The 11,461-nt window shown below is 51.6% G+C and overlaps 1 long non-coding RNA gene across 1 annotated transcript; it reads left to right on the top strand.

Annotated features, from left to right (window-relative positions):
• The first annotated feature begins 6,261 nt into the window (after positions 1 to 6,261).
• Positions 6,262 to 8,034, top strand: LOC115892349. The gene is made up of 4 exons (XR_004052238.1): positions 6,262 to 6,299; positions 6,551 to 6,670; positions 6,999 to 7,182; positions 7,525 to 8,034. It is a non-coding gene; the product is annotated as an uncharacterized LOC115892349 (long non-coding RNA).
• The last annotated feature ends 3,427 nt before the right edge of the window (positions 8,035 to 11,461 follow it).

The raw sequence follows: 11,461 nt of genomic DNA on the forward strand, positions 1-11,461 counted from the left end.
CAAAGACGTCTCTGGGAGTCTCACAGACTCAGGTGCCCTGGGGCAGGGTGCTTGAGTCCCAACCCTGAAACCCTAAATGTTCTTGATCCCCTCATCCCCTGCCCCACTGCCACCAGATCCCTCATCCCACTGGACTTCATTTACAAACCACAAAGTCAGAAAGAAAAGTATTAAGAAGTCCAAGAGGGGCCAGGCGCGTGGCTCGCACCTGTAATTACAGCACTTGGGGAGGCCGAGGTGGGCAAATCACCTGAGATCAGGAGTTCGAGACCAGCCTAGACAACATGGTGAAACCCTATCTCTACTAAAATACAGAAATTAGCCAGGCATGGTGGCACACACCTGTGATCCCAGCTACTCGGGAGGCTGAGGCAGGATAATCGTTTGAACCCAGGAGGCAGAGGTTGCAGTGAGCCGAGATCGCACCACTGCCCTCCAGCCTGGGTGACAGAGCAACAGTCCGTCTCAGAAAAAAAGCAGTCCAAGAGGGCAATTGCAGAGAATTAAACCCCCTGGGCGGGCCCCTCTGAGGGCAAGGGTCTGTGCATCCACATTGGCCATAGGCCGCGGACGCCTGGCCAGAGGTGAGCAGCCGCTTAGATGCCTGCAACGGCTCCAGAGGTGAAAGATACTCGAAGGCCCAGGAGAATGCAAGCTTCGGGGCTGGGCACAGTAGCCCACGCCTGTAATTCTAACACTTTGGGAGGCCAAGGTGGGTGGTTCCCTTGAGTCCAGAAGTTGGCAACCAGCCTGAGCAACATGGTGAATCCCTGTCTCTATCGGGGGGGGGGAGGGGGGGGGAAGGAAAAAGAAAAGAAAAGAAAGAAGAAAGAAAAAAGAATGCAAGTTTCATGTTTGGCTACAGACTCTGCTGAGAGGAGCTTCTCCAGTCCTGACTGCCACGTGCCCTGGGTGGCGGAGGAATTTGGGGGTGGACTCTATCTCAGTTGTGTCTGGAAGAATTCTCAGGTTAGAGGGTGAAAAATATCTTTTTTATCCTTTCTCTCTTTTTTTTTTTTTTATTTTTTATTTGAGACAAGTTCTTCACCTGGGTCTGTCACCCAGGCTGGAGTGCAGGTGCCATCACGGCTCAACGCAGCCTTGACCTCCTGGTCTCGAGTGGTTCCCCGACCTCAGCCTCCTCGGTAACCAGGACTACAGGTGCACACCACCACACCCAGCTAATTTTTATATTTTTTGTACAGATGGGATTTAACTTTACTGCTCAGACTGGTCTCAAACCCCCCAGGCTCAAGAATCTGCTCGCCTCCGCCTCCCAAAGTGCTGGGATTACAAGTGTGAGCCACCGCGCCCGGCCAATGTCATTTCTTAACGTTGATTTCCCCCTTAGGATGGACACTCTGCTGGGAGATGTGGGAAAGGGTCTGCAAGTGGCCCCTCCCCTGTCATCTGAATCTTTCATTTGGTAAGTAGGAGGATTTATGTGGAATATGGTTTTTCTGATAACATCGACATTCCTTCCCGTGCCTTCTGAGTCTCTTTCTCTTAATTTGACTCTGGTCTCTGCCCTTTGCTGGACTCAGTGAGTATCTCACGCTCAGTTTTGGTGGAGGTCACGGATTTAACCCTTAGAGACACCGTGTGGCAAGACTCAAGCCCATGAAGCCATGAGATGGCAAACCCCACATGTGAAGGCACCACCTAGTAGTGAACATTCCCCAGGGAGGCGACCTTGGTGTTAATTTGTTTATTGAGAATCATGAGGCCAGGCGCGGCGGCTCACGCCTGGAATCCCAGCACTCTGGGAGGCTGAAGCGGGTGGATCACAAGGTCAGGAGTTCCAGACCAGCCTGGCCAACATGGTGAAACCCCCGTCTCTACTAAAAATACAAAAATTAGCCGGGCGTGGTGGCGAGAGCCTGTAGTCCCAGCTACTCGGAAGGCTGAGGCAGGAGAATGGCGTGAGCCTGGGAGGTGGAGGCAGTGAGCCGAGATCACACTACTGCACTCCAGCTGGGCCAACAGAGCGAGACTCCGTCTCAAAAAAAAAAAAAAAAAAAAAAGAACCATGGCATCCAGCACCCTTCTAGGTTCTTCACAAAACCATACAGTTATTTTGTTCTGACACCCCTGAGGCAGGTGCTGTTATCATTCCTGGTCTTCAGATGCAGAGAGTGAAGCCTGGAGGGAGACACTGCATCCCAGGCTCCGACTCTCACTCCCAGAAAATGGGGAGCTGGAGCCAGCCCAGGGCTGTGCAGCTCCTGAGCCCGGCGCCTCAGGTGCTCCACTCCACTGCCTCGCGACCACCTGCAAGGGCTTTATGCACCCAGCACCCAGCACCAGCACCCAGGCAGGCGGTGCAGGGAGCAGGCCTCTTTACCAATTTAGTTGCCACATCCCCAAAAAGCATTGAGTCCTGGAGCAGAGATAGTTTCAGTGATAGTGAGTTTGGGAAATGCTGAGATCGACTCTTGGCGGGGTGTGGAGGTACCAGGCTCCTCTGCCTGGGGAGGAACAGGTGGCTACTCTCTGGAACATCCCAGTTACTCTGGAAGGCTGAAGCAGGAGAATCACTTGAACCCAGGAGGTGGAGGTTGCGGTGAGCCGAGATCATGCCACTGCACTTCAGCCTGGGCAGCAAGAAACTCGGTCTCAAAAACAAAAAAAGAAGGGAGGAGTGTTATTAAAAGATCCTGTTCTAAGGACAAAGACCCCCACTTGTGCAAAGCAAATTATCAGAACCACAGCTGGAAAACTCGCAGAGTTTGGACAGGCCACCTCCACCCTCGTTTCCTCCCCTAAGTACCCCTCCACAGACATCTGTTCCCTAAGAACACGTGAACACAACGTGGACCTCCGTCCCTGTTATTCCAGCTTGAAAAAAAAAAAGCACACCAGGTTGACTCGGTTAGGCTCTGCACCGCAAATGCCATAGCAGCCTCCCAGGGAGGAGGGGAGCGCGGTGTTGGCAACACGCCCTCGCTGGACTTTCCTGCCGGCTTGCCCTCTTTAGTGCTGGTCAGGCTCTGTGGTGGATATGTCGAAAGTTAGGAGAACGCTGAGTCATCCTCCTCCCTTTCAGCTGCGGCATGTTTCTGGGAATGCGAAGCACATTTGAGCGACGTGACATTCCTTATCTCGCGGCAGCAAGGCAACTGCCCACTTCCTTTCGAGTCATGTTGCATCATCTTTCAGAACAGGACTAAACAAATAGGCTTTGATGCATGGTTTTAGGAAAGAAAGGCAAGCGTGCATGTTTGAGCCCCACCCTCTGCGTGTGCTAGGGCACGATTCTCCTGCCCCCAAGGGAGAGAGGGCACACACTGTTGTGGTTACTCTCCTGCCTTTCCATAGATAAGAACCGTGTATATGTGTTCGATGCGCATCTCATCATCACAAAAGAGGCCTGTGACATTCAATACAGGTGTGTTTCCTAACACGTGTCAGAGGCATCTGTGGCTACATCCGTTCTAGTGATGGGCATTGTGGTTTTTAAAATTCTTTGTCCTCGGCATCTTGGAATAAGTCACAGGAAAGGTAAATGATCTATGTAAACCCTTTGGCCCGTGGATCAACTTTTATACATCTAAATTTGAGAAAAATGTCATTTATTAGCAGGAGAGTGAACAAGCATTTCAAGCTTGCAGAGGGAAGCTGGGGGTGCAGAGAGGATGCAAAAGTGAACAGAACGGGCATCTGCGCTCAAGAAGCTGCAGGGCCGTGGTGAAGACAGAGCCCTGTGGAGCAGGATGTGTGGGCAGTGGACAGTGCACCAAGTATTTGCTCAGGGGAGCCGGACCCGGAGGGGACCCGGAAATGCAAACTCCAGGAGGCACGTCTGAGCCCGGCGGGGGCTGCTGGGATAATGAGAAACAGTCTCCGTGCAGGTGGCGGGCACTCACAGAGAGGGGTGGGAAGATCTGAGCACAGCTCTGTCCCAGGCTGGAAACGGACTCTGTATCCAGAGCCACGGGGCCTGTGGAAGCCGTACTGGGGCTGGTACACCTCCAGGTGTTCAATGGTAAGGGACTGTGAGCCCTTTAAGTCTTGAGCAGAGTGACCTGCTCCAGATATGCCTTGGGAAAGTCATCCTGGTGATACACTGAAATTTGTCCCGGGAAAGATTGAAGGTGGGGACACGTTAGGAGGTCATGTCAGTGCTGCAAACAGGGCTGGAATGACAGCCAGGGCTGCAGCGAGCGAGATGGGGGTCACACAGCAGTGGTGCAATTGCAGTTGTGTACGTGTAGCACTGACCCTGTGATCGCACGGTGCTGCACACTCACAAGAGCCGTCTCATTTCGCCATCAGAGCCGCAGCCCCATGTGACAGGTCTGCTATCACTCCGTCTTACAGATGAAGAAACTGAGGCTCAGGGAAGAAAGATAGCTGCTCACTGTCACACACTGTGTAAGTAACAGGTTCAGGACAAAAAGGGAGGTCTGTCTGACTCCATTCTGTCCCTTTAGAGTGAAATAACAGAATTGCTTGAAACCCAGTTAACTGTGGAGGGAGAGGGAGGTGTTCTGGTGGCTTCTATCTGGGGGCCTCAGAGAACAGATGAGGTGACTAAGATGGGGGCAGGCAGGTGGGGGAGGAGGAAGTTGTAGCTAGGCTGAGTGGGACCAGGTGAAAATTTGACACCAACAAAACACCACTGGTGGTATTGATGGTCTAGGATTGGAGCTATAGACACAAGGTTCCTATAAAAGACTGGGGTTAGAAGTGTCCCCTTGCTACAAAAAGAAGATGTTTGTATGTATTGCTGGAGTAAGAAAGCAAGGCGCAAACAACGTCATAGGAGAGTGCCCTGAGAGTTTGTCACATGCCAGGCACTGGCTAAATGCCACGCATCCCGTGACAGCCTTTGATGCAATACTACTGTCATCTTCAGTTTATAGATGAGAAAACAGACACTCAGAAACATTCAGCAACTTGTCCAAGGCCACGGAGTTAGTAAGAGGTGAATCTGGGACTCAAGTTGAAGTCACACTTCCAAGTGCATCTGCAGAGACAAAATATGGGAATAATTCACCTAACTGAGGGTTACAAAACTGTCTGCTGGGACTGTAGGCTCCTCACATTCCCTTTATTTTATTTTCTTCTATTTCTTGAGATGGAATCTCACTCTGTTGCCCAGGCTGAAGTGCAGTGGTGCAATCTCAGCTCACTGCTACCTCCACCTCCCGGGTTCAAGCGATTCTCCTGCCTCAGCCTCCCAAGGAGCTGGGACTACAGCCACACGCCACCACGCCAGGCTAATTTTTATATTTTTAGTAGAGACGGGGGTTTCACCATGTTGGTCAGGCTAGTCTTGAACTCCTGACCTCAGGTGATCTGCCCACCTTGGTCTCCCAAAGTGCTGGGATTACAGGCGTGAGCCACCGCACCTGGCCACATTCCCTTTGTTTGCATATCTGTGTTCTCTAAACTGTCTATATTTAATATGCAACATTTTTGTAATAGAGAAAAAAAGTTTTAATAAAGCAAAAAGGTGGAAGTGTAAACCAGTAGACATGGTAGACATTTTGGAAGACAATTTGCCAACATCCATCAAAAGTTTAAATTTTGGCCTATTCCTTGACACAGAAATTCTTTGACACAGAAATTTGGCCTGGGTGCTGAATAGGACCCTGAAGGACAAGGAGGAATTTATCCATAGAGTGGGTAGGGTGAGTGCAAATTCCAGAAAAAGGGAACCTCATTGTCTGCAAAAGCCTGATGGCAGGACAGTCCGTGACTGATTCCAGCCCAGTTTCTTTGCAGACTCTTGCGCTTGTCAATTATACAGATAACTGGGGCACTCTCACCCCTACCCCACACCACCACTCAGACCTCCGGAATCAGAGTCCACAGAGGTGGGGTCAAGGCATCTGAATTTTTATTTTATCCATCCAGTGCCTTGGGTTATTCCCATGACCAGTAAGTTTGGGAAATACTAGCTGCTGCAGGAAGCATCGGGAACCGCTCTGGGAAAGCCGGATGGAGCTGAAAGCAAATGGTCTCGGATCGCATATGGAATTTAAACTTAATACCCAAGCCTGTTGCTTCTTTTCTTTCTTTCTAGGGGAGATGTCACAAATTCTGTGCCAGAATCTCACAATTCACAAAGAACTTATGTAACCAAACACCACCTGTTCCCCAATAACCTATGGAAATAAAAAAAATTAAACAATAAAAAATCAAAAAACGAAATTTTGGGCCCGGCGCAGTGGCTCACGCCTGTAATCTCAGCACTTTGGGAGGCCGAGGCAGGCAGATCACGACGACAGGAGATCAAGACCATCCTGGCTAACACGGTGAAACCCCGTCTGGACTAAAAATACAAAAACCCGGTGAGGCCGCGGGCACCTGTAGTGCCAGCTACTGGGGAGGCTGAGGCAGGAGAATGGTGTGAACCCGGGAGGCGGAGGTTGCAGTGAGCCGAGATCGTGCCACTGCACTCCAGCCTGGGCGACAGAGCGAGACTGCGTCTCAAAAAAAATAATAATAATAATAAATAAAATAAAATAATAAAATTTTGATGAAGGGATAACCCTTTGCCCAGAAAGACTCCCCCTCCCCCGACATTTGAACACATTTTCAGAGACCCAAGAGTCAGCTCTCCGGAACCCAGTGGAAGGACCTCAGGACAGTGATTTCAACGGAGAGGGGCTGATCGTATCAGAAAGCCAACTAATCCCGCGGCGGTGCAGAGACCACGCAGGTGTGGGACCGGCTACGGGGCCTTAGAAGCAAGTGAGGTTGGGAACTGAAGCAGGGGGCCTTTGAGGAAATGGAGGAGGTGGGTGAGGTCAGGAAGAAGGAGAGTGCGCATGGGGGCCATGTGGGGGCGCAGGATTGAAAGGTGAGGGAGGCTCCCCTCTTGGAGAGCTCCTGGGCAGGGCTGGGGATGTTGGGGGTGTTTGGACGAACGGAGGCAAGATGGCGCATTTCCGGGTTCTTCATAGGGAACAGATGAAAGTAACAGGTATCAATAGCATGTTCATCCTAACCCTCGTCCACCAGCAACCCCCTGCCCTGCTTGCCAACAGGAAGGACACTGGAAGTCTGATTGCCCCACCCTGGGAACGGGTGCCACGTCCCAACGTGACCCCCTTTCCCAGGATCCTGGGAGCTCCTTCCAGCTCCTACATTTGGACGACAACAGCTGAGGGTGCCAAGACTCGGGGACCCCCAACACCCTCGCCGAGCCGCGGGTAACTCTCCTGGTAGCGGGTAAGACAATTAATCGACAGCGGGGCTACCTATTCTATTTTGCGTCCTTCTCTGGACCTAGCCTTCCATCCAATCCACTCCTTAATTGCTGTCTGGTCAACAACTACTTTGCGCACTCCTTCCTCATTCCCAGCTAGAAAGGGCCCCCACCGAAAGCAATAAGTGGAAATCAGTTCAACTTTCCCCCACTCGCCTCAAACTTACTAAATTTTCTTAACTATTTCATACTCCCCAGCCTTGGCAGGACCATCCTTTTGGGTTTTGTCTATATTCCAACAAATGTTTCCATTCTTCATTCCTATACTAATACTGTGCTTTATTTTATGTTTCGCCCCCATTTAGATCAAATTTCTTCAAGCCAAGATTCAAGGAACCGAATTCTGTCACCTTCAACCAAATGCTTCTTCATCCGTACGTCCAAACACCAACCATAGGCCCCCGACCTTAATGACGCCCCTTAACAGCAGGAAGTAGCCAGACAGATTACGGCACCTCTTTATCACTATTACCAATAAAAGGTTGGACTGTTTGGACGAATGGAGGCAAGATGGCGCATTTCCGGGTTCTTCATCACCAACTTTGCCCGTGTGCGCGAAGATGCAGCTGGCGCCCGGGAAGGTGCAAACCAACCAGGCATGCGCCAGGTGATGTCAATCCAAAGAGACCAAGATTTACCTGGTGGCACCTGCAGAGCCTTCCCCCCCACCCCCGACATGTCCGTGCCCCGCCTATTGCCCTTCCACTCCTAGAAAAGCCGCTCTCAGCGGGCGCGCTGGGGTGGGCTTTCTCAGCCCTCACTCTTTTCGGGACTGCATTAGGAACTTTGCCCCAGAGCTCTACCGGGTGACTCTCTTGGCCTCCTTTGCCAGGAGGCCGACAGACTTCACTCCCATACCTTTTTCTCTGGAGCTAGATGACCAAAGAATAAATTTGCAGTTTTGCTCCTACCCTTGCCTACTCGCTGGTTCTTTTGTGCTCGCTCTGGTGGTCTTAGAAAAACAAATCGGGGGTACAGGGACAATGTACCTGGGCCATTTCCAGTTTACAATGGGTAGAACTGTGAGGAATTCAAGGAGAGCTTCCTGGAAAGCCATGGAAATTCAGGTAGAAAGGGGAAGGAGGCTGAGGCTGAAGATCTGATGCTGCTTGAGCATGGATGACAGCTGATATCCTGGGGGTCCCTGGCCTGCTCCAGGGAGGGACTGTAAAACAACACAGAAAACAAGACCTGGAGAAACCCACCTTGCAGGGGCAGGCAGAGAGGAGCCCATGGAATGGGAGAATCAGGGGAGACAGAGAGACAGAGACACAGACAGAGACAGGGGGACAGAGACCCAGAGACCAAGGGGCAGAAAGGCCCTTGGGTTGGGCAGTTCAGAGTCACTGGGGGTCCTTAAAAGTCTTTTTCTTTCGCTAACTGTGCCATGAATGTCCTTGTCCTCAGTAAAGACATGACCAAGTATTTAGAGATAGGAGACATGACCTCTGCAATTTACTTGCATAAATGGTTTAGAAAAAAATCCTTATCTATTTGGAGACAGTGATAAAGCCAGTGTGGCAAAAGGCACCCCCATGGAGAAACTAGGCACAGGGTTTGTAGGAGTTCTTGGTCATATTCTTGCAATGTCTTAAAGTTTGAAATTATAGAAACACAAAAATTCCCTTGGTTTAGAAAGAGTACTTGGAGAGTTTTGATGATGGCGGGTCAGCCAGCCTGGACAAAGCTTGGAGAGCAGTTTGACAGTGAAGGGAAGGAAAAGGAGGCAGCGATCCTTGAAAGGAAGGGATTTTTTTTCCTCTTTTTTTCTTTTTCTTTCTTTTTGTTTTGAGACGGAGTCTTGCTTTGTCATCCAGGCTGGAGTGCAGTGGCCTGATCTTGGCTCACTGCAACCTCTGCCTCTCAGGTTCAAGCAATTCACCTGTTTCAGCCTCCTGAGTAGCTGGGATCACAGGCGTGCACCACCACGCCTGGCTAATTTTTGCGTTTTCAGTAGAGACTCGGTTTTACCATGTTGGCCAGGCTGGTCTGGACCTCATGTCATCACATGACCTCGTGATCCATCCACCCCGGCTTCCCAAAGTGCTGGGATTACAGGCATGAGTCACTGTGCCCAGACTTTCCTCTTTTTTTTTTTTTTTTTTTTTTTGGAGACAGGGTCTTGCTCTGCCGCCTAGGCTGGAGTGCAGTGTTACGATCACAGCACCCTGCAACTTCAACCTCCGGGGCTCAAGCAAGGACAGTCAGTGACTGATTCTAGCCCAGTTTCTCCATTAGAATCTCTGCTTGTCAATTATGCAGACTCCTGGGGCGCCGTCACCTCTCCCCCAACACCACCACTCAGACCTTCGGAGTCAGAGTCCGCAGGAATCTGAATTTTTATCTAGTGCCTTGGGTCATTCCTGTGACCAGTAAGTTGCAGCCTCCCGAGTAGTTGAGACTACAGAGCCGGCTAAGATGGGATGGATGGATGGATTGATTGATTGATTGAGACAGGGTCTTGCTCTGTCGCCCAGGCTGGAGTGCAGTGGTGCAATCACGGCTCACTGCAGCGGCCTTCCCCTCCCAGGCTCCAGCGATCCTCCCGCAGCAGCCTCTGGAGTAGCTGAGACCACAGACCCTGCTAGGATGGGACTTTTTTTTTTTTTTTTTTTCAAATATGGGGAACAGGGAGGAGGAGAAGGTGCTCGTGCTCGGGCACACTTCAGGGCTGAAACAATTGTCCCAGAGATGAGGGCGAGGGGAAGCGGCGGAGAGCAGAGGGAGACCAGGGAGCAGAACGAGGAGCCCCCAGGTGGAAGGATGGAGGTCTGCCCAGCTCGGCCCGGTAGTGCAGTGGAGGGGGGGCGCCCTCCCGACCGAGGGCAAAGGAGGTGACGGCGGGGACGTCCGCCCCGTGACGAGGAAGGCCGCCCCGGGGCCACAGGATGCGGCCGCCCTTTGAAGGCGCAGCGGCGGCACTGGGTCAGCCAGGTCAGCTCGTGGGGAGCGGCCGCCAGGGCGCGGCAGTCAAGCTCGCGAGTGAGCTTTAGCATTTTCGGGCGCGCACGTGTGCGGCGGCTCCTGCCTCTGCGGAGCTGGCGCCCTAAAGAGCCTTACAGTAGGGTTTGGAGCCCCGATTTATGCTTCCCCAGCCCCAGAACCAGAACCTGCTCCAAGTGCGCATCTGTGCGGCGACCGACGGGGGTGCAGCCCGGGGTCCACCGCAGGACCCGGAGCAGCGTCTCCTGGAGCCTGTGCAGAGGCTGGGCTTGGCGAGGGAGGGGGTGCTGCCAGAGGCCCCCGCGCAGGCAAAAGGAGGATGCTAGTGACACATTCTTTCTCGCAGTGCACTTTAATTTCAACAAATCCTCCTTCCCCTTGTGTCCCCTTCTCCAGCTGCAAAATTAAAAGTATCCAGGACCGGGAGTGGTGGCTCGAGCCTGTAATCCCAGCACTTTGGGAGGCCGAGGCAGGAGGATCGCTTGAGACCAGGAGTTGGAAACCAGCCTGAGCAACACAGAGAGACCCTATCTCTACAATTAAAAAACAAAGCTAGTCGCGGTGGTACATGCCTGTAGTCCCAGCTACTTGGGAAGCTGAGGCAGGAGGATCACTTGAGCCCAGTGGGTTGAGGCTGCAGTGAGCCATGATCATGCCACTGAACGCCAGCCTGGGTGACAGTGAGCCCTTGTCTCAAAATAAAATGGGAGACCGGTGGAAAGCGGATATGGCTCAGGCCAGGGACTAGGGTGAGGCTGTGTGTGCAAAATTTAAGGAGGGGTGTCAAAAAAAAAAAAAAAAAAAAAAAAAAAAAACAGTACTCAACATAAATAATATTTTAGTGCAGTGTTTTTAAAAATACAAATTACTGCAGACAAGTCAACATGAGCAAGAGATTTTTTAAAGTCTAGATAAAGACAGGAGCAGGTTATTTATTTATTTACTTATTTATTTTCAAGACAGAGTCTTGCTCTGTCGCCCAGGCTGGAGCACAGGAGTTGATAAGTAGCAGGCTCCCAACAAGCTCCAATCCTGACTTCATGCAGGCCTTCCTGGGTCCCACAGGCAGCCTGGGGAGGACCATAGCTCGTGGATGGTTTTCCATGACGGAGGGGCTTTTGCTTAGGAAATAGGTTTACACTCAGAGGATGACTCGGACACCAGTTGCCTTGTCTTTGGAGGGAGTGGGGAGACCCACTCAGCTTGCCTCTGGGACTGGACCGGAGGCTGAGAGCCCAATCTTTGGGGTGAAGCCACATTTGGGGCTGCCAAGACCTGGAGATGTAAAACATGGGTGTT

The sequence above is a fragment of the Rhinopithecus roxellana genome, chromosome 12, assembly GCF_007565055.1.
Source record: "Rhinopithecus roxellana isolate Shanxi Qingling chromosome 12, ASM756505v1, whole genome shotgun sequence".
Taxonomy (NCBI): Eukaryota; Metazoa; Chordata; class Mammalia; order Primates; family Cercopithecidae; genus Rhinopithecus; species Rhinopithecus roxellana.